Here is a 20,565-nt window from a genome sequence, read left to right as displayed (position 1 = left end):
TCTCCTCCTCCAGGGCATTCCGGGTAAGGACAAAATTCTCACAGGGGTTGGCTTCTGCAGGACTGTGGAGAGAGAAAAGGCAGGTTACTGACCTGAGGTAGAAGAGGACAAGACAGAGCCTTCAAGTCAAGGCTGACCTAACTCTTGCTTCCAAGGAAAAAATTTCTCCTGAGATGGTCTCCATGAAATTCCTGGCTGCAGCTGTCCCAGATCCATAGGCTGTGCATCCCCTCCTCTCTGTGCCCTCAAAACTCACCCAGAAATGATGAGCCTAAGCCAGGAGCCTGAGCTTTGCTTCTGACCAGGATAAAAGCCTTATCCTGCACAAAACAAGGAGAATCCCACTAAATTCTACATGAGTGGAATACAGATGTGGCAAATGCAGGAAGATGCAAGTGTGACCAGAAGGTTGAGGGAGGTGATTTTTGCCCTCTGATCTGCTCTGGTGAGATCCCACCTGAAGAGCTGTTTCCAGCTTTGAGATCCCCAACATCAGAAGCTGATGGAGCAAGTCCAGAGGAGGCCACAGAGATGCTTCAAGAGCTGGAGCTCCTCTGCTCTGGAGCCAGGCTGGGAGAGCTGGGGGTTCACCTGGAGAAGAGAAAGCTCCAGGGAGACCTCAGAGCCCCTTCCAGTGCCTAAAGGGGCTCCAGGAGAGCTGGAGAGGGACTTGGGACAAGGGATGGAGGGACAGGACAAGGGGGAATGGTCTTGAGCTGAAGCAGGGTAGGTGTAAATTAGAGATTAGGAAGGAATTCTCGGCTGTGAGGGTGGTGAGGCCCTGGCACAGGCTGCCCAAAAAGGCTAGGGGCTCTCCATCCCTGGAAATGTTCAAGGCAAGGTTGGGTGAGGCTTGGATCAACCTGGGATAGAGGAAGGTGCCTCTGCCCATGGCAGGAGGCTGGAAGTAAATGATCTTTAATGTCCCTTCCAATTCAAATCATTCTGTGTTTCTTTGATTCTATAAAATCAAAACCATCTTTCAGGGGGAAAAAGCAGGGGTAAAGGCAGATAATTTACTTTTTTTTGTCTGTCTGTTTTCTTCTGGGATTCTGGTTCGATAGAAAAATATTCCTTGGCTTGGTATTTTTACTGGCTGCTTGTATACGTAGGTCAGGAATTCATGTTTCATTCAGGTGTAAGATCATTATGACAGAATTTTGTTGATATCACAGTCACAGAAGGCAAATCTGATAACCAAGAAGAGGAGATGTACTTGCTTAGCCTGTGTATGCTCTCATTTATTTAACTGAACTCCTGGGGATAACGAGGGGAGAGAGAAGGGTTTGCCCACTCCACTGGTGGTGGACCCTCCAGAACTCCCAAAACTGATGTTTCTGCTGTGTCTAGAGAGAAGCAGCACATCCCTTTTTATCAAAACAGCAAAAGATTTGAAAAACCCAAGCAAACTAAAATCCTAAAACACCAAGAATCCAAAAAACCCTCCAAACAAACCAATAGATAAAACACCTGTTCCAAAAGGCACTTCTCTGTCTTCTGATGCTGTCCAACCTCACCTAACTCATCTAAGCTAACATAGCCAGCCCAAACCTCCCTGTCTCACCCAGGCCAGTCGTTAGGAGACTCCCAGTGCTTGCTGGATGGAAAAGCTCCTCCCAAGCACATCTGATCCTCACCATGGAACCAGCTGAATTTCCCTGCTGCCGACTGAAAGCATCCCATTGCTCAGCCACCAACACCAGAGGGGCTCCCAGTAGATTCTGTGGTTCTGAGTAGGTTCCAGCTCTCCTAACCAGGTCTCCTGTCCTCTTTACCCAGCAGCCAGAGGCCTTTCAGACAGCCAGCAGTGCAGAAGCAACCGCGGCCACTGCCGGAGGCTCTGCTTCCACGTGGAGCGCTGGGAAGGGAGCTGCAGCAATGGCCGCCTGCGCTGCTGCCGGTGACAGCGGCCACTCCAGGGCAGTGTGACGGCCCCAGCACAGCGACCAGTGACCCTGCAGCCAGAACTGTACATAGGACCTGTCCTCGGACACCTCCGTGCCTCCACTTGTAGCTCGGTTTGTCTGTCACCAATAAACCTGTTGGCTTTCTATGTCCTGCTGGGTCCGGAGTGCAGCCGTGTTTCCCCCTCACATGGACCACCCTGCCTGACACTTGGGGGTTGGTGCTGCTGGAGGTGCACTGGGGGATCCAAAATATCTGACCAAAGGTGGGAGATGTGGTATAGGAGCAAGGGGTGTCCTTCCCAGAGTGGCAGCAAGAGAGGGATCTGCTGGGCTGGTCCAAGCAGTTATGAAGCCTCTCTTCGAGCCTATTCCTCTGCCTCTGTCTCAGTCACTGCCTTTAACAGCCTCAATTTCTTGCTCTGTTCAGAAGAGGTCATGGAAGGATTCATCCTCTTCAAGTGGATGGATCCAAGACAGAGGTATGATTTTCCCTCCAGAAATGCCTCTTCCTCTCCCACAGCAACAAGGTCAACCTGGGTGGGTGGCTCAGGTTGTCCAACCTGATCTCGTTGAAGATGTCTCTGCTCATTGTAGGGGTGCTGGACTAGATGACCCTTAAAACTCCCTTCCAACCCAAACCATTCCATGATTCTGTGTTCCACCTCTGTGAGGAGGTAAAGGTGGGTGTGGCTGAGAAATCCCTGTGGGCAAAACAATTCAAAAAACTCACCCACTCTCACAGAGAGTGTGGTGGGTTCTGCATCTGCCCTGCTCCTGCATGGAGGAATTCCCAGGTGAAATCTTACTTCCAAAATGCAAGGGCTCCCAGACTCTATCCCAACGTCACCCGAGGGGTATCACTGCCTCTTTTCCTGTGTATGCTGATTTATTGAATGGCAATGAGCCAAGGCTAAGCTCACTTCCAGCAGCTCCTCACCAAGGTGTAAATGTTGTGGGCTGTGGACTGTTGTTGACTGAAGGAAGGGGAACTGCCCACCATGGTGTGCTCTGGAGCAGGACCCCAGCAGCAAGTCCTCACCTCGGAGGTGGTGAGGTGGAAAGGAGGTGGTGTAGGATGAGTAGGAATAGAGATGTCTTGGAGCTGTGAGTAGAGAGATGGCTTGGAAGGGTATGAAAGGCTCCTCAAGAGCAAAGCTGGAAGATTCATCTCTGGAAAACACCAAGTGTGATATCTAGGATGTGAAAGCAATGAGGTGGGCAAAATTCCCACCCTAAAACCCCCAGCTACACACCTGGCTTCAACCTAAACCCACTCTGCTGTCAACCCCAGAGGGACCAGTCCTGCCCTGGAGGAAACCAGTAAATCCAGTGACCTAACTGTGCCAGTTGACACCCAGTGGAGATCTGACCCATCTCTGGACTGTGAGCCGGGAAAGATCCCCTCACTCCTCCTACCACCATGAACTGAAGCAGCGAGGAACTGCTGGGCTCCATGCTGGCATATCCCATCCCTGCTCCTGTGGCTCTGCAGGCTGCAAACACAGTGGCAATGCCTCCAGGCAGTCCCCTCTCTTGGATGCTTCTCCTCTCCATTGAGTGACAGTCTGGCTCCTTGGGGACCTTGGAAAGCTCAGCCAGAGGTTAGCAGCCACTGCGGCTCACATGAGCCATCAGCCCCATCGAGAGATAAGGCTCCCCTTGATAACAGGACCTGCCAGAACTGAGCCTTCCGTTTTTCCACCTTTTTGAAGTCTGGCCGGTGAAGTTTTGCAGAACTTTGTCTTTTTGCCAAAGTAACCAACTTCCAGCTCCAGCCTTTGCCTTCCCTCCTTTTCCCCGGCCTCCTCCCCCTTGCCTTCCCTCTTCCTCCTCACTCCTCCAAGCACAGCCTCTCCATGGGGCTGATAGGGATTCTGGGGGGAGGATGAACATGATGAGGGGGTGATGTCATCTGTTTTTGGCCCTTCAGAGGAGCAAGGGTTAGGCACGTCTGCCTCTACCCAGGCTGGCGCCGGGAGCAACTGGGAGCCTTCCTCTGGCAGCCGCCTCTGCGCCTTATCAGGGGCAGGATGACATCCCGGGGCCGGGATGCCGGAGCTGCGAGGGAAAGGAGGTGGGGAGCCCCTGAATGTGAACCCTGTGAGAGCCTGGGTGTGCACAGGGATGTGTCTGTGTGTGTGTGAGCTCGCTGGCCGCAGGGAAATCGCTCCCAGCAGGATGGAGCCAGCTATCAGCCTCTGGAGAAGGGGAAAGTGCCTCTGTGCCAAAGTCCAGACAAGTCAAGGGTGATGCTGTCACCCAGCTCTGCTCCTGGGAGGGTTTAACCTCTCGGATCCAGGCAGACAACCTGGAAAATCCACCTGAAAAAGGTTAGAAGATGCCCCTTGCCATCAAAGGAGAAAGTCAAGGCAGAGGGAGGGAGACAAATTCGTCTGTCCCATACCCAAAGCTCAGGGTCTGGAGTGATCTCAAGCAGAGCTGGGTACAAATTTACCACAGAAATGGTTTTGGGATGGACCAGTGTGTCCTTTTCTTGTTTTGGCAACTTTTTTCCAAGGTGGGACAGAAAACCTTTGTCCTCCATAAAATAGTGATAATGCTAACACCACCCCCTCTTTTCTTCTCTCCCCCAGAAACATGGTGTGATCAGAAAAGTGTGAAATATTTTTGGCTAAATCCAGGGAAAGCTGGCTTCCTATCTCCTACAACACAGCCTCAGAAGGGAAAAGTCTTTTGGGACATGGGAGCCCAAGGAGAGAGACAGTTCCCTACAGCAACCATCTTAAAACATATTTAATTTTGTATTCTTTCTTAATGTTAGAAAGAATATTTTTTCCCCCGTTCTGATGGAACATCATGCTCGCTTTGGGGACCAGTGCTCTACAGGGAAAGGGAGATTTTGGGGAGAGCATCTGCAGCCCCTGAAGTTTGGAACAGAAATCTAAACAACTGGTAGGTCTCCTTCCAGCTGGAAAATTTATAAAATTGATTATCGTTTGCTTGGAATAAATAGGGTTTTCTGTGAAAGTTAATCCCAGCTGTTGTAACTAGAGTGAGAAAATAGAAACTGACAAACTAGGAGTGCTGTAAAATCAGAGGGAGTGGCCTCAAGCTGTGCCAGGTGAGGTTCAGGTTGGACATCAGGAGGAATTTCTTCATGGAAAGGGTGCTCAGGCATTGGAAGGAGCTGCCCAGGAAGGTGTTGGAGTCTCCATCCCTGGAGGTGTCCAAGGAACGTCTGGACATGGTGACAAGGTGGGGATCGGTCACAGGTTGGACTCAATGGTCTTGGAAGTCTTTTCCAACCTAAATGATCGTGTGATTTGTGTCAAATGCGCCTCTGCCAACCAAACCCTGGCACATTTTTTTCCATGAAGAAATTGATGCCCTGTGTTTCATCTTCCCCAACACTGTGTGTACATCCCGACAAGGGGACTGGGAAGAAACGCAGCCACTGGCACCGCCCCGTGCTGACCTCAGCTCCCCACATCAGCAAGAAAGCCTGGCATTAGCTCAGCCCCAGCACCTCAGAGGCTGTGCAATGAAGTACACTTTTCGTCTAGGCATAAATAAATGACTTCACCCTTCTGGCAAGCTGCTCCAGGCTCTTTCAGCAGCTCCACGTGGAAGAACGGCAGCGCTGGAGCAGCACAGCCCCTCTCGCCACAGAGGGAGCGCTGGCTGGTGGGGAAGCTCCAAAACAAACACTGTGGTGAGCAGCTGCTGGGCTGCTCCCCAGCTCGACAGCAAAGCCACCTGAAGCCAAAATCTCAGTTTGTGGCTCTCAGTTTGGGGACGCCCCAAGGCGGTGTGCAATTTGGGGAATGTGCAGGGGAATGGCTTTGCACCCCAAATGAGGAGGGTGGATGCACCCTTTTCCCTCTCCAGCCTCCTTCCCAGACCACAGCTTGCAGGATCCTTCCCCAGATTCCACAAGCACTCAGGTTGTCTTCCAGGACTATCCCCCCGTGCCTGGGATGGACACGAAAGCTGTCAGGAATCTTTATTGTCCAGATCTTCGCATCGTTATCAGTGACTCCCACACACTGGAAGTGAGATATGTGTGACAACATTTTTTCCATCAGAGAGCTTATCATGGCTGAGAAGAAGGGAAGGGGCTGGGGAGGTTGATGGGGAGGAGGAGGAGGGAAGGAGGGGAGGTGCATGGGCATGAACGCCCACCCAGCCCATCCTCCACCCGTCCATGATCCCACACCTATGGAAGAAAGAGAGGAAAAACAGGGTTTTGGAGGAATGTGTTGTCAAAGCAGTTGTGTCAGACCTAAGACCTCCTGACCCAGTCGAGCCAGTCCTAAATTCCTCGGGTAAGATCCGAAAACACCCTTCCTGCAAAAGCATCTCTTAATTCATATGGGCGTACGTACAAATGAGGAGACCTTCTGCAAGGATGTTGGCTGGGCTAGCAGGACCTCAGGGGGTCTGACCCCTCCTTGGTGTCAGTCAGATCCTTCCCAGGGCTGGGGGAAACTCCAGCCAGCAGGAAAGACATTAATGTGGAAAAAATCTCAGCTGTGTCAGACCACAACAGAGCTACTGGGACTCCAGCACTGCATCTGTGGTTGTGAACTGTGAGCTGCATCTCGCTGGGTTTTTGCTGTTGCCACTTTTCTCAAGCTCTGGGCCCACAACCCAGGTTTGTAGAGTAGAAGCTGAAGCCTGGCCTTCCCAGTCTTCATCTGGAGGAGATGGAGGGAGAAGTAGGGGATGGTTCTTTAAGACTGGAAGTTCATCCGCAGCCTGGAGGAGCTGATGCCACAGTCCTGTGGCACCAAGAAACAGCAAAGTTTGTGCTGCAGGAGCCGTGGGGACAAAACCAAACCTGCAGCTGGGTGATGGGAGAATTTTAGGGAACTACAAGACCTGTGAGTCTTCAGATAGAGATCTGGAGCTGGCAGCACTTGCAAGGACAACACATCCCAGTGAGGTCTGCAGGACAAGCTAAAAATACAGATGTGATTTCACAGGATCACAGAATGGTTTGGTTTGGAAGGGACCTTAAAGATCATCTCATTCCACCCCCCACCTCCCACTATCCCAGCTTGCTCCAAGCCCCATCCAGCTGAGCCTTGGATGCTTCCAGGGATGGGGAGTCCACAGCTTCTCTGGGCAACCTCATCACCCCTAGAGTAAAGAATTTCTTCCTAATTTCGAAGGCTCTGTATATTTGCTCTGGAAATCACTACGTTTATTCCAAGTTCATGCGTATCCTGAGTTTGCCATTAGCCCTTTTTCTCCCAAAGCTCTGGGTTTCTGCTTGGCCCACAGCAGCCACTTCAAATGGAACACAGTTGCTGGCATGAAAAACATAGAGATTAAATAATCCCTCCCTCCAGGCTGCTGTTTTCAAGAAAAGCCCAAGAAAATGCTGTCCTGGTTTCACTTCAAGGTGAGGAGTTTGGCAGTGCTGTCTTGAGACCATGATGAGGTGATTGCCCAGCTCTGGAAACAAAGGTGAAGCTGAGGTCCCCCTTGCTGGCATGGGAACAGCTTTATCTCCCCAGGGAGGACAGTTATGGGTTTGCCTATTAGGATCTGTACCATGAACAGTTAAGGATTTGCATTATGGGCCCTCCAGGCTGATGTTTCCAAGGATGAGGCTGGATGACAACACAATCCTTCAATGTATGATCCACAGCCCAGGGGCAGCCCTATCTGAGCACCAGACAACTCCTGACACAGAGCACATGGAGGCAAAACACATGGGAGGGGAAAAATGAGGATGTTTTGTCTACTGGGTCTGTGATTAGTTCTGGTAGCTGGGATGGGGAGGTGGTGGCTGTGCTTTTGTGATTAATGGGAGGTTTCACCATCGGCATCGTCGCTCCAGAGCTGCCTCTTCCCTCGGGAGCTGCTATCTGCTGGGAGATGCTGCTCTGGGAGCTGCTATCTGCTGGGAGATGCTGTTCTTCAAGCACAGTTCGTTAGCAGGGTCCCCTGGGGGGTGACAGACTGCGGTGGGTTAAGCACAGGCTGGAAAAGGGGCTCTTGGATTTTGTGAGCTGACACGGTGGGGGAGGATCCAAGGTCTTGCTGAATGTAGGCAGGAGCAATTCTGGCTCGAGCTAATCCAGTTATCAGCCCCCACAACAGCCCTGTCACTCACCAGAGTCACGTGGTGAAATACTGCAAAATGCCTTCAGAGATGGGCAGAGTCATCCCAGCAGCCATTGCCAGCCACCAGCTGGACAGTCCTGAGGTAAAAGTGGATCCCAAAATATGTGTGGACACCTTCTGTGACTAGGGCATGGGACAGAGATGAGTGGGTTTCTCACGGATGATCTGCAGCAGTGACTCTCTCGTCAGCCTTAGACCAAGAAATGAGGTTTGTGGATGAAGGTGGTGCAAAAAAAGATGGGGAGAAGCTTTTTAGCTGCGCCTGCTGTGACAGGACAAGGGGTGATGGTTTTAAATTAAAGGGGAGTCAGTTAAGATTAGATATGAGAAGATATTTTTGCAATGAGGGTGGTGAGGCTCTGGAACAGGTTGCTGTGGCTGCCCCATCTCTGGGAGTGTTCAAGGCCGGATTCTGTTCAAATCAGTTTTTTCAGGACTGAATGGTTTGGGGTGGAATGGACCTTAAAGCTCTTCCAGTTCCAACCCCCTGCCATGGGGACACCTTCCACTATCCCAGGTTGCTCCAAGCCTCATCCAACCTGGCCTTGGTCACTTCCAGGGATGGGACAGCCCCAGCTTCTCTGGGCACCCTGTGCCAGGGCCTCACCACCCTCACAACCAAGAATTCCTTCCTAATCTCTAATTTACACCTACCCTGCCTTAAGGTACACCTTAAGACCATTCCCCTTGTCCTGTCCCCCCAGCCCTTGTCCCAAGTCCCTCTCCAGCTCTCCTGGAGCCCCTTTAGGCACTGGAAGGGGCTCTGAGATCTCCCTGGATCCTTCTCTTCTCCAGGTGAACAGCCCCAGCTCTCCCAGCCTGGCTCCAGAGCAGAGGGGCTCCAGCCCTTGGAACATCTCTGTGGCCTCCTCCGGACTTACTCCAAGAGGTCCATGTCTCTCCTGTGCTGGTGACCCCAGATCAGGACCCAATGTATATCACTCACTTCATGCTTTTTTATGTTGGAGAAGAAAAGAGAGGCTGCTCCTCTCTGCAGCCTCTCACGGAGCCCTCCTTTCTTTCCCTAACTGGGTGCAGTTTGTATCACAGTTGTCCCAGGCACCACTTTCTCATATCCCATCCCATGTCCAGGATGTGTCACCAACCACATCCTGGCCAAGTTCCCTGTGGGCTCGTGGTTGTGACTCTGAGGCTGGAATTTCAGTTTCCATCCCCAGCGCCATCAGTGATGGCTCCTGGACCAGCTCACTGGGGTGATTCTGCTCAGGCTCCTCTGCCCACATCCCTTGTCTGGCAGTGCAGGAGGGTGTTCTGCATCCCATCTCATCCTGGGGGACACCAGCACCCTTGAGGTCTCCTCAACCTCTGCTGTATGAGGATTGACCTCCTCCCTTCTGGGGTTATCATCTACCAGACCCTCACTGCTGGCAAGCTACTGTTGGGTTTTAGGAGTTCTCCTTCTATTTTCTTTCTATCTTAAAGAATTTCCCCGTATATGTTGCCAGGAGGACAAATTACTGAGTGCTTAAGAAAAAACAAAAGACCTGGCCATAAGAGGAGGGGTCCAACTGGCTACTTCTTTCACCTGGGGTTTTCTCCTGTAGGGCTGGGGATGCCGCGAGATTTGAGCTGGGAAAAAAGGGGTTGGGTACAGCCCCTGGCTGGCTGGTGTTCTCGGCATCCGCAGGGAGAGGAGGGCTCCCATCTTTGTGGAGGGAGTTTGTCAGCGCTACAGGCTTCTGCTTTTGGCTGCCTTCCTTCTACCGTGAGTGAAGCCTGCTCGCTGGAGCGGCTGTTGCACTGGGACCCTAACACCCCACCTTACTAAAAGAGGGACCTTTGCACCGTCTGCTCGGGTGCCTCAGGGAGACCCCCGGGATCCCAAGCCCACCTTTCCATGCCCCGCTGGGAGCCGGGCCGCGGCCACCCTGCCCCCGCCGTTGCTTCGAGCCTTCGCTACTCTGTAGCCGTGCTCGCCCTGCCTGCCCAGACCTCCGGGGGTTCCGCTGCAGCTCCGGAGTTCGATACATCTTGTCTGCCACCCGGGATTTGTGCTCGTCCCTGCCACTCCAGCCTGCCATTCCAGCCTGCTGTTCCCGAGGGTCCGGCCGGACACCGGGATCGGCTGCCCAGGGGTTTGGGAAGCCTTTGTCCCATCCCTTCCCGGGATCCCAGGGCACCGGTGCCGCGTGCTCCCCGAGCTCACTCCGGAGCGCCCCCTGCAGCCGCGGGGGAACCATCGCACCTGCCCTGCTCACCGGGAGCCGCCAGCGCCCCTGCCGGCTGCGAGCGGAACTGCACCCGAGGGGAAAGGGCCTGGCAGCCGAGAAGGCTGGGACTGGGTTTGTGATTGTTTGCTGTTACTGCCAGAGTTGTTGCTGTTTGTTTGCCTTGTTATACACATATAGATATATAATAGTAAAGAACTGTTATTTCTATTTCCCATATCTTTGCCTGAAAGCCCCTTAATTTCAAAACTATAATAATTCAGAGGGAAGGGGGTTGCAATTTTCCATTTCAAGGGGGGGTCCAGCCTTCCTTGGCAGACACCTGTCTTTCAAACCAAGACAGTTACCTTGGCAAGACAGGGATAATCCTTCCTATCCAGGAGGGAATTAAATTTGTCTGTACTTTTAAATTAGTTGCCTGTTGCTTTTAATGCTGACCTGTGAGCATAGAGCTAAACAAGCCCTCAGCAAGTTTGGCCTCAGTGCATTCCCAACAGGCTCTCCTGTAGCAAAGAGGTCCCAGAGAAATGATTCTGAAGGAACACCAGGTTAGGCATCCCTCCATCACACTCATCTGTGTTTTTTGGAGCGTTCCTCCACAGGTTACAGCCATGACCAGGATGGATCTGGACTAGGGAGTTATCCATGCAAGTGTAGAAGAAAGGCAATGTCTTGGAGTAATGAAAAGATTTCCATGTGCCACAAGTGTGACTTGCTCCAAAGTGAGAAGGTGGAAGTGATCAGTGCCTGAGGGATCAGCAGAAGGTGGTGGTGTCTGCAGAAATCAGCCAGGAAACGCAGCTGTTGTGCTCTGCCACATTAAGATTAAACACCAGGACACCAGCACAGGGTACTTGAGGCAGGACACACCTGGGATATGGACACAAGTCCCTCTCTCTGGTTTGTTTCATCCCAGCAGGATCCAAGGCACTGGTGAGCATCGAGTCATAGAAACATGGAATCATAGAATCATAGAGTCTTGGAACGGCTTGGGTTGGGAGGGACCGTAACGATCATCCGGTTCCAAACCCTGCCATGGACAGGGACACCTTCCACTAGACCAGGCTGCTCAGAGTCCCATCCAGCCTCCAGGATGGTCCCTATTCCAAGGATTGTCCCTCTTTAGGGACAGCCTGTGCAAGGCAATGACTCAGTCTCATCACAATGGGAAACGGGCCAGTAATAGATTAATTAGCAGTCTTCACAACAGGCTAATTACCATTTTCCCACAAGACTGTGCTTGGAGTTTCCCAGCCAGGTATGACCCTGTGGGTGTGTGACAACCCCTGCACACAGATCTGCTGGAGCATCCCCAGCTCCCACCCTGCTGTGAGGCTGAGACCCATTTCCCAGTACAATGAGGATATTTCGGGGCTGCTTTCCTTTCAGCAGCTTCCTCTTGCGGCACGGCGTCTGCTGTGATCTTCACTTCCCTCCTACCCTCCATTATTCCTCAATATTCTTCTTCCAGGTCCTTTTCCTTATCTGCTGCCACTTTCCTGTTTTTCTTCCTTGCTCAGCACCCTCCAGCCTGCCTGGCTCCTGGACCACCGGCTCCTGTCTAAGGGCTTCCTCCTTCTCTGGCCGATGTCCTCCCAGTGATAGCCCCGAGCATCCTGGGGGACCACAGGCATCCCGTGGGGTCCTGTCAGGAGAGGGTGGCGGAGCTGACCTCGCACCGAAGGAAACGGCACCGGGAGGAAACAGCAGCACTGGGCTCCCAGAATATCTCCACTCGGAGTTACCCCAGGGATGCACAGATAAGCAGAAAAAGGGGGAAGGAGGAGGAGGTCAGGGCTGTTCAGCTGAGATGTTTGTGTGTCTTCTGGCACAAACACCAGTCTGGGCTTCCCCAGCAGGCGCCAGTGTCATTTTGGGGGGCAATTGTTTGTTCAGCCTCTGCTCACCTTGGAACGTGCAGCTCAGCACTGTGATGGCGAGGGAGATGCTCAAGGCCATGGGGAGACAAAGTTGGGAAAGCAATTCCCAGGAGAGGATTCCCTCTTTTTGTGGTGTTTGTTGCCTTGGGTGGGTGCCAATTCAGGGTTAGGATCTCGCTGTGCCTGGTGCTGGAAAGACTCAGGGCTATCCCTTACCCCTCAGATGGGACATACAGGCACCTGGTGGCACAGCCCATCCCATGGGACAGCTGCCTGCTGTGTGGGGACTTCCATAGGTGATGGTCACCCTTAGTGGGCCATTCTCGGGAGCCTGTGGCTCTTGCAAGAACCAGCACATAGAGTTTGTCAGCTACAAGTCCTTGGAGAGACTGGAGGTGCTTGGAAAATGCAGCAAAGCCCCTCTTGGAAGATTCTGTGCTGTTCTGTCAGCCCTCAGACCCTGAGGTCCGTCCCAAGGTGGGTGACGAGGGGACTCAGAACAGCAGAGGCTGCAGCCAGAAGTCACCCCCTCTGTCCCCATGCCAGGAACCTCCTGCAGCCAAGTGATGCCTTGGCAGACAAATAAAAGACCCTGGAAGAGGAATATTGAGGAATAATGGGGGGTAGGAGGGAAACGAAGATCACGGCTTCTCCTACAGCACAGGCATAGCTGGAGATAGTGACATTCTATTCTATTCTATTCTATTCCATTCCATTCCATTCCATTCCATTCCATTAAACTCATTCAAATGATTCGTGATTCCATGACTGTGCACCACGGCTGTGTGTTGGGACATCTGCCACCCTGTTCCCTGGAGAGGAAAGTCACCTCAAAACTAAAAAAGGCCCATTCCAATCCAGCTGACTTATTACCCCATCAGCTGGGAAAAAAAACCCAGTTGCCAACTTCCCCTCCAAACCCAAGTCTTCTCCAAAGTCCCAGGAAAGCATAACTTTACACTTAGGTCTCAGTTTAAACATGTGCACGTGACTCTGTTGCAATGAGCACGAAGCTGTCTCAGAGCCAGTTCCCTCCGCTCGTCCCAAGCCAAACCTGCTGCCTTCCTCCTGCTATATTTATCAGAAAGATTTGGCTGGTTGGAAAGTGCTTGGGGATGCAGCGGGGGTGGAGCCACCTTGGAAATCAGCCATGGGAGAAAACCCAGAGCCGCCTCCAGCCCCATGTGGCTGTTTCGAGATGGTCTCACATCCCTCTCAGGGTAATTCCAGTGTAAGCCTGGGAGGCTGCTCAGCAGTTGGTGAATTCCTCATGCTCTACCGATAATTTGTATGTCTTTAACACCCTTGTGCTTGTCCTTGTGCTGGGGACCTGCTCCCCTCCCAAATCTTCACAATCCTCATCTCCAAACAGAGATTTCCAGGTAGAAATGCTACCACTTTTCTTCTGCTCAGAAGATTGTTCAAATCAACTTTTTGTCACTCTCTGAACCCAAAGGGATCTCACTCTAAACTGGAAGTTCTTACGGATACCAGTGAGATCGGTGCATTTAAGTACCTAAAAAAGCTTTGTCACCCCCACACTCTCCTGTAGCAGTGAGACCAGAGGAGAACAACACACAGAACCTCTCCCACACCTCCACAGTGAGACGCTTGCTCCTCACTTTTCTGCATCCCCTGGGAAGATCTGTTCGCAGCTGGGAGCCTTGCCCGTGCCAGCCAGGAGGCACTCCCTGAAATCCCTGCAGCTGCAGATGTTGAGCAAGCTGTGCAAGAGATTCCTGCTGTACACCACAGCACGTGGGGCTGCTCTTGGGCAACCAGGCTTGCAGCAACACGGGATCAAACCCCTTGGATGTAGCGGTTTTATGGTGCTCAGCTTCCTCTTCATTACTGGAGCACTCACCCCTGGCATTTCGGGCTCTGAATGTGTTTTAGCTTTCTGTGCTGGGATGCCTCTCTGGGCAATCTGTGCCAGGGCCTCCCCACCCTCACAAGGGAGAATTTCTCTCTAATATCCCATCTATCCCTGCCCTCTGGCACTGGGAAGCCATTCCCTGTGTCCTGTCCCTCCATCCCTTGTCCCAAGTCCCTCTCCAGCTCTCCTGGAGCCCCTTTAGGCACTGGAAGGGGCTCTGAGGTCTCCCTGGATCCTTCTCTTTTCCAGGTGAACAGCCCCAGCTCTCCCAGCCTGGCTCCAGAGCTGAGGAGCTCCAGCCCTCAGAGCTTAAAATAAGACAGGATGAGACAGCCCAGCTCCCTTGAGGTATTCAGGATGGCAATTCCCAAACAGACATGGAATGAGGTGATGGAAATCATCCTCCAGGAATGAGACTTGTTCAAAGTGACAGGGCCAGGGGCAGATTTCGTGATTCTGCCAGGGAAGTGACAGCAGGAGCTGCCCAACTCCGCAGTTTTCTGCTCAGCCAAGGAAATTCTCTCCACACATCCCTCTGTAAAACCTTCCCGAACCACGAGATGGCATCAAAAACCAGAGCAGCCTGAACCAGACAGTTTTTCCCTCTGGTCTGGCCTCCTCCAGCAAACCCAGACTTGCGGAGGTTCATCCCGCCGGGATGAATGGCACAGCATGTCTCTTCTTATAGGAACGTCCCTTCTGCCCCAGGAAACTCCCTGCTGACTCCCTCGTCCTGCACATTTTTTTCTAAATAAATTAAATTTAAATTAAATTCAATGTGCTTCCAAGTTTTTCCAAATCCAAACAGGTCTGGGTAACCATCTCACGGGTCCCTTGCTGCTGACCCTCAGAAAACCCTCCCAGCACTTTGCCCTTCCTGCCCCAGCTCCTTACGAATGATCCCAATTTCCAGTCCCACCAGTTCTCCTCCTATTTCCATTTCCCCCCCTGAGGCTCATGTATAAACAAAGCAGAGAGCAGGGAAAAACAGAGTTACCAGGAGAAAGCGAGTCCCGAGTGGCCAGCAGCATGTGACAGACCCTCACACATCACCAGGAGCCTGGCATGGTGCCTGATGAGATAACCTTTCACTGGAGCACCAAAAACACCCTTTTCCAAAGAATCTTGGGAGGTTTCCCTTCCTCCTAGGAGCCAGCAGCCCTCCTGGCTTTGCAGGCAGTCAGAGGGTGCCAGCAGCATGAAAAAGTCATTGCAGCAGAGCTCTCCATGGGCCAGCACCGTGGCTTTCTCCATCTGGACTCGCTGTGGGATGGAGCCTTCAGGTCTCAGTTTCCCTTCTGCCAAGCAGACACTGAAAGTGGCTCTGCAGAGAAATTCTGGTCTCTCCCTGAAGCCAAATTCTGCCTGTACCAGACACAGTCTCCATCCCTGTATCACCTTTCCAAGCCAAAAACCACACAGAACAAATATTTGGGCCTAGGGAATCCCCTCACAAAACGGGCATTTCATGCTGTGAGCAGGAGAGATCAAGAGATGAAGTCACTGACACAAATGGGAGTCTGGGGATCTCCTGGAACAGACGAGGGCAATCACAGCCCTGGTCCTTGGCCAGACACGTTGGGAAAGCACCTTCCCAACTCTGTGTTGGGAGGGAAGACTCAGGTGAATGTAGGAGCAGCCAAGAGCCTGTGTGCCCACCTTGTTCAGGCTCTGCTCTGGGCCATGGCCAATCTCTGAGCCTGCAGAGAAAGGCCAAATTGTGAAACACTCCCCCAAAAAACTGCACCCAGAGCTGTCTCAGTAAAGTCAGGATGGCAAAGTTGCTCTGATTGGAAGGGACTGACACATTGGTCATGCAGAAGAGCAGAGGACACAGACCAGGAGGTTTGTTTTCCATCTGTACAACACCCACAGAAAAGTGCTTTGGGTGCAAATTCTCACGTGTCACTGTCCCCAGTTCTCTCTCACTTCTTCTTTTCAGTGGATTTTCTCCTCTGGAGCCAGTTGGCTTTTTGAATCACAACAGCTGTCCTCATCTTTAGATGTCCCCATCCTACAGCTGTCCTCTGCGCAGGGGGTGACCACAGAGGGGCACAGAGGGGAAGTCAGGTCCCGTTTTCTGTCACAAGCCAGGATGGATGGACACAAATTGCAGCTGAGTGGCTCAAAAGCACAACCTCAGCAAGTAGGGGAAGCAGGAGGTCAGCATCCGGTGATGGGGCAGAGCAGCTGAGTTCTGAGCATTTCCCATCACTCCTGAATTCCCTGGAGGCTGGGGTATGGCAGGAGCAAGAGCAAAGTCAGGTGTGTACCAGAAAGGGAATAGAGGTCACAGCGTCTGCTCCGAAGTGTCTGAACGTGCCTGACCCAGCTGGACACGAGACAGGTGTGCCCAGGTAGCCAAGGCCAGTGTGTCCCCAGCACTGGTGTGTCCAGCAGGGCCAGGGCAGTGCCCGTCCTCTGTGCTGGCACTGCTGGGGCACCTCCAGTGCTGGGGACAGCTCTGGGACCCTCCTGACAAGAGAGACCTTGAGGGGCTGGAGCATGTCCAGGGAAGGGAATGGAGCTGGGGAAGGGGCTGGAGCAGCAGGAGCAGCTGAGGGAGCTGGGAAAGGGGCTCAGCCTGGAGAAAAGGAGGCTCAGGGGGGACCTTGTGGCTCTGCACAACTCCCTGACAGGAGGGGGCAGCCGAGGGAGGATTGGGCTCTGCTCCCAGGGACAGGATGAGAGGGAAAGGCTTCAAGTTGTACCAGGAGACGTTTAGATTGGATATTAGGAATAATTTCTTCACTGGAAGGGCTGTCCAACCCTGGCACAGCTGCTCAGGGCAGTGGTAGAGTCCCCGTCCCTGAAGGGATTTAAAAGCCATGCGGATGTGGCACTTGGGGACACGGGTCAGTGGTGGCCTTGGCAGTGCTGGGGGATGGTTGGACTTGATGATGTCAGAGAGGTTTTCCAAACTAAATGATTCTATGACACCCCGTATGGAAAGCACAAGGCAAAAGTGCCCTGCAGTTAAGGTGTTTCCCAAAAGGAACATCCTGGACTATCTGGGACCAGAGCAGCTGCCCCAACCAGCCCCACACTGACGGGGATACAGCTCTGGGGAGCTTCCCCAGCCCGAAAAGCTGAGAAACACAACCCCTTGTCAGGGCAGAGAGAGTGTATGGAACAAGTTCCCATAGATTCAAAAATTTGTCGGATTCATGGAGGAAAATTCAGCTCTGATAAATATAAAGTTCCACCTTTGGCTCAAGGAGTGCTGCAGCCAAAAACTGCTGGGAGAGCTGGGGAGAGAGGTCTGACCATGCTGAGCAGTGACATTCTCACTGGTCTACAAAGCTCTGTCTCAGGCAAGATACAGGACAAGTTTGTTCTCAGCCTCTCTGATGTGCCAGACGTGAACAAAAACTTTTCCACCTTTGGATGAGAGCAGCTGGGCACCTCCATGGGCACAGCTGATCATGTTTGCGTGAAGAATTACGAGGGGAGACACCCCAGGAAGACACAATGGATGGAGAAAGGGAACCAAGGAGAGATTCTCAATAAAAATACACAAAACTGTTAACGTTTAATCTAGACAAGGACTCTGCCTTATGCTGGTGCTGAGGATCCATTTTGTCACCCTGCAAAGGGCCATAAACTTTGCAGGAACGAATAATATCCCTGTCCTTGCCTCCCCCATCCACCCAGGGCCAGCAAGTTCAGCCCTCGAAGTTTCGCTGCTCTCCCAGATCTTCGTCCCAGCGATGGTGGGAAGAAGATTTTTGCTGATGTCATCTGCTCCCGAGTCACCTCCCAGCTGGTCACAGGGCTCCTCGTGAGCCAGCCTGGCTGAGTCACCGCGGTTGTGTAACCGGAGTTCCCTGTTTGCACGGATTTTCAGGAAACCAGAGCTCCCTGTTTCCACAGACTTGCTGGGAGCAGGGGCAAGGATTTTGTAGCATCCTCCAGATCTAGAAGGGGCCTTCAGCCTTGTAAGCAGCGTCAGCAGCACAAGGCGAAGGGTGCTGCAGATGGGTGGCCAGGGGGTGTAGGACACCAAGACCCTCCCAGGTCCCACTGCCTGGCTGCATGGGTGGAAATCCAGGCCTGGTGTTGGATTCAGCTCTGCTGGTGCCTTAAATTATCTCCCATCCACACCAGGAGCACGAAGCCCCCACCAGCCAGGGCAGCCTCTCTTGCTCAATGAGGCAGCAAAGCCCATTTTCTGTCTGGACAGAAAAAACCTGGTCAACAAACCCCGACTTCCACCAGACGAGCCTAAATCCATCAGAATTAGCCAACAACCCACCCAAGGCATGTTTCAGTGAGCTTTTTGAAGCCACGTGCTCCAGCAGTGACTCTGGCAGACACGGAATGCTTGGAGGGGGAGGATTTGAGCTCAGGATGTCCCACCTCCCATGGAGAGGCGAGGATTATGTCGGTGCCCAACCCTTCCAGCAAGGATTTATCAGGAAGCGTTATGGCTCTATAAAACCCTGTTTTAATTGCCCTGGGTGAGTATTTTACCTTGGCAGGTGATGCAGCCGTGTAATAACCACCATTTTTCCCATCAAGGCCTCACAGATGTGCTGCTGCTGCCAGGAGGGGCAAGTCTGCTGCAAAATCCTGTCACAGAAATGTTAGAATCATAGAAAGACTTGGGTTGGAAGGAGCCTTAAAGCTCATCTCATTCCAACCCCCACCATGGGCAGGGACACCATCCCAGGTTGCTCCAAGGGGTCCAGCCTGGCCTTGGGCACTTCCAGGGATGTTGCTCAAAGAGGGACATGAAACCAAGAGTAAAAGAACCTCAGGAGCAAATTTTGTAGTGCTGCTTCAGTAGTAAAATTATGGTGTTTAAAAGTGGCTGAAAAGGGTGAATCAGGAAAATCAGGGTGGATACACCCCAAAGGAGGTCTGGCAGCCCAGCTGGACAGGCTTTGGGTTCAGGGAGGAGCACAGTTCACTCCTACCCCAAGCCAAGCCAAGCTATTTGGTCATTAAATAAACCTGCATTTCCTACCCTTGTTGTAAGCAATGATGGTTCTAAACCCTGAAGAAGAAAAAAAACCCCATACCTGCATTAATTAGGGTTAATTTTTTTTTTTTAATTACAGGAGAACATACATAAAAAAAACCCTTTTATTTTCTAGAACTTATAGGTGTTGGCCCTGCAGCAGCCTCGTTAAGAGCTATTTGCTGTTCAGTGTAGAAGCAGGGGCACCATGATTCAATCAGCACTGATTTAACGAGTGATAAGAGAGGTTTGCCCAAGGCCTCCTGACCCATTTCCTTATCTCATTCCTGTAGTGGTGGATTTTGCTCCAAAGGCCAAAGCCTCAGCAAACATCATTCATTTTTTCTGATACACTAAAAAAAGTACCATGAGAAAAAAGGGTAAAAAAGGGCAGGTTTGTTTCATGGCTGGTTTGGGCACACAAGGGAGTTTTGAACTCTCTGGGAAGTCTCTAATGGGGAAATTTTCCTGGCTGCATTCAGCATCATATATAAAAATGATTTATCGTGGAATCACAGAATGGTTTGGGTTGGAAGGACCTTAAAAGTTCATCTCATTCTACCCGCTGCTATGGACAGGGACACCTTCCACTATCCCACGTTGCTCCAAGACCCATCCAACCTGGCCTTGGACACTTCCAGGGAAGCAGCAACTTCTCTGGGCACCCTGTGCCAGGGCCCCCCCCCCTCACAGGTAAGAATTTCTCCCTAATATCCCATCTAACCCATTCCCCTTGTCCTATCCCTCCATTCCTTGTCCCAAGTCCCTCTCCAGCTCTCCTGGAGCTCCTTTAGGCTCTGGAAGAGGCTCTAAGGTCTCCCTGGATCCTTCTCTTCTCCAGGTGAACACCCTCAGTTCTCCCAGCCTGGCTCCAGAGCAGAGGGACAATTTATCTCAAAACTGAACAAATTATCTCAAAAATTATCAACTTATCTCAAAAACTGACATGTTTTCAGCCCAAACCAACTGAAATAGGGGCAGGAGCTTTGACACTTCCCCAAAGAGGGCAGAAAGTCATCAGTCTGTGCAAAGTTTTAGTTCATGCTTTCGTTTCTTGAAAAAGACACCAAAAAGGAAAAACAGGTGGCTGCTCCCTCCTGAACAACCCACAGAGGACACAGGCAGAGCCCGAAGGATTGGGCTCCCTGGTGACTCAGAACAAGGCAAATTAAAAAGCACAGGATTAAAATTGCTCTTATGTGGATTCTGGGCAAAAACCTTGCTGGAAATGAGGAGCTGTGGAGAAATAAATGTTAGTGATGTCCTGACTGCAGCTCCGCATGACTGGAGGCACCGAGGCCCTCGGAGCCGGATCGTACAAAGGGCAGGACAAAATCCAGGTTATTTCTCCTGTGTTTTTTGTCAACAAAACCTCGCAGACAACATAGAAAACTGAAATCAACCTTCACAAGGAGAGTGAAGAAACCCTGTGGAGTCAGAGGGAAGTTAGGTTACAAGCAATATTTTTTAAAAATTATTTTAATTGCTAAAGCACAAATAAAAACATCATGAAGGGGTGGTTAAATATTACATGTAAAGCGTGCAGTGGTCCAAGGGCCACTGCACACAGAGTACTGAAGAATAAAAACATTCAAACACATCAAAACCATCTCCAATTTCACTGCAGAAGTACTGGGATGTGCAGTCAAGTGTA

Source organism: Corvus kubaryi, unplaced genomic scaffold (genome assembly GCF_017639235.1).
Source record: "Corvus kubaryi isolate FWS band 111438036 unplaced genomic scaffold, C.kubaryi_AGA036_p1.0 37354, whole genome shotgun sequence".
In the NCBI taxonomy this organism is placed as follows: Eukaryota; Metazoa; Chordata; class Aves; order Passeriformes; family Corvidae; genus Corvus; species Corvus kubaryi.
The sequence above is the reverse complement of the archived record's forward strand: the minus strand, read 5'-3'. Positions refer to the sequence as shown.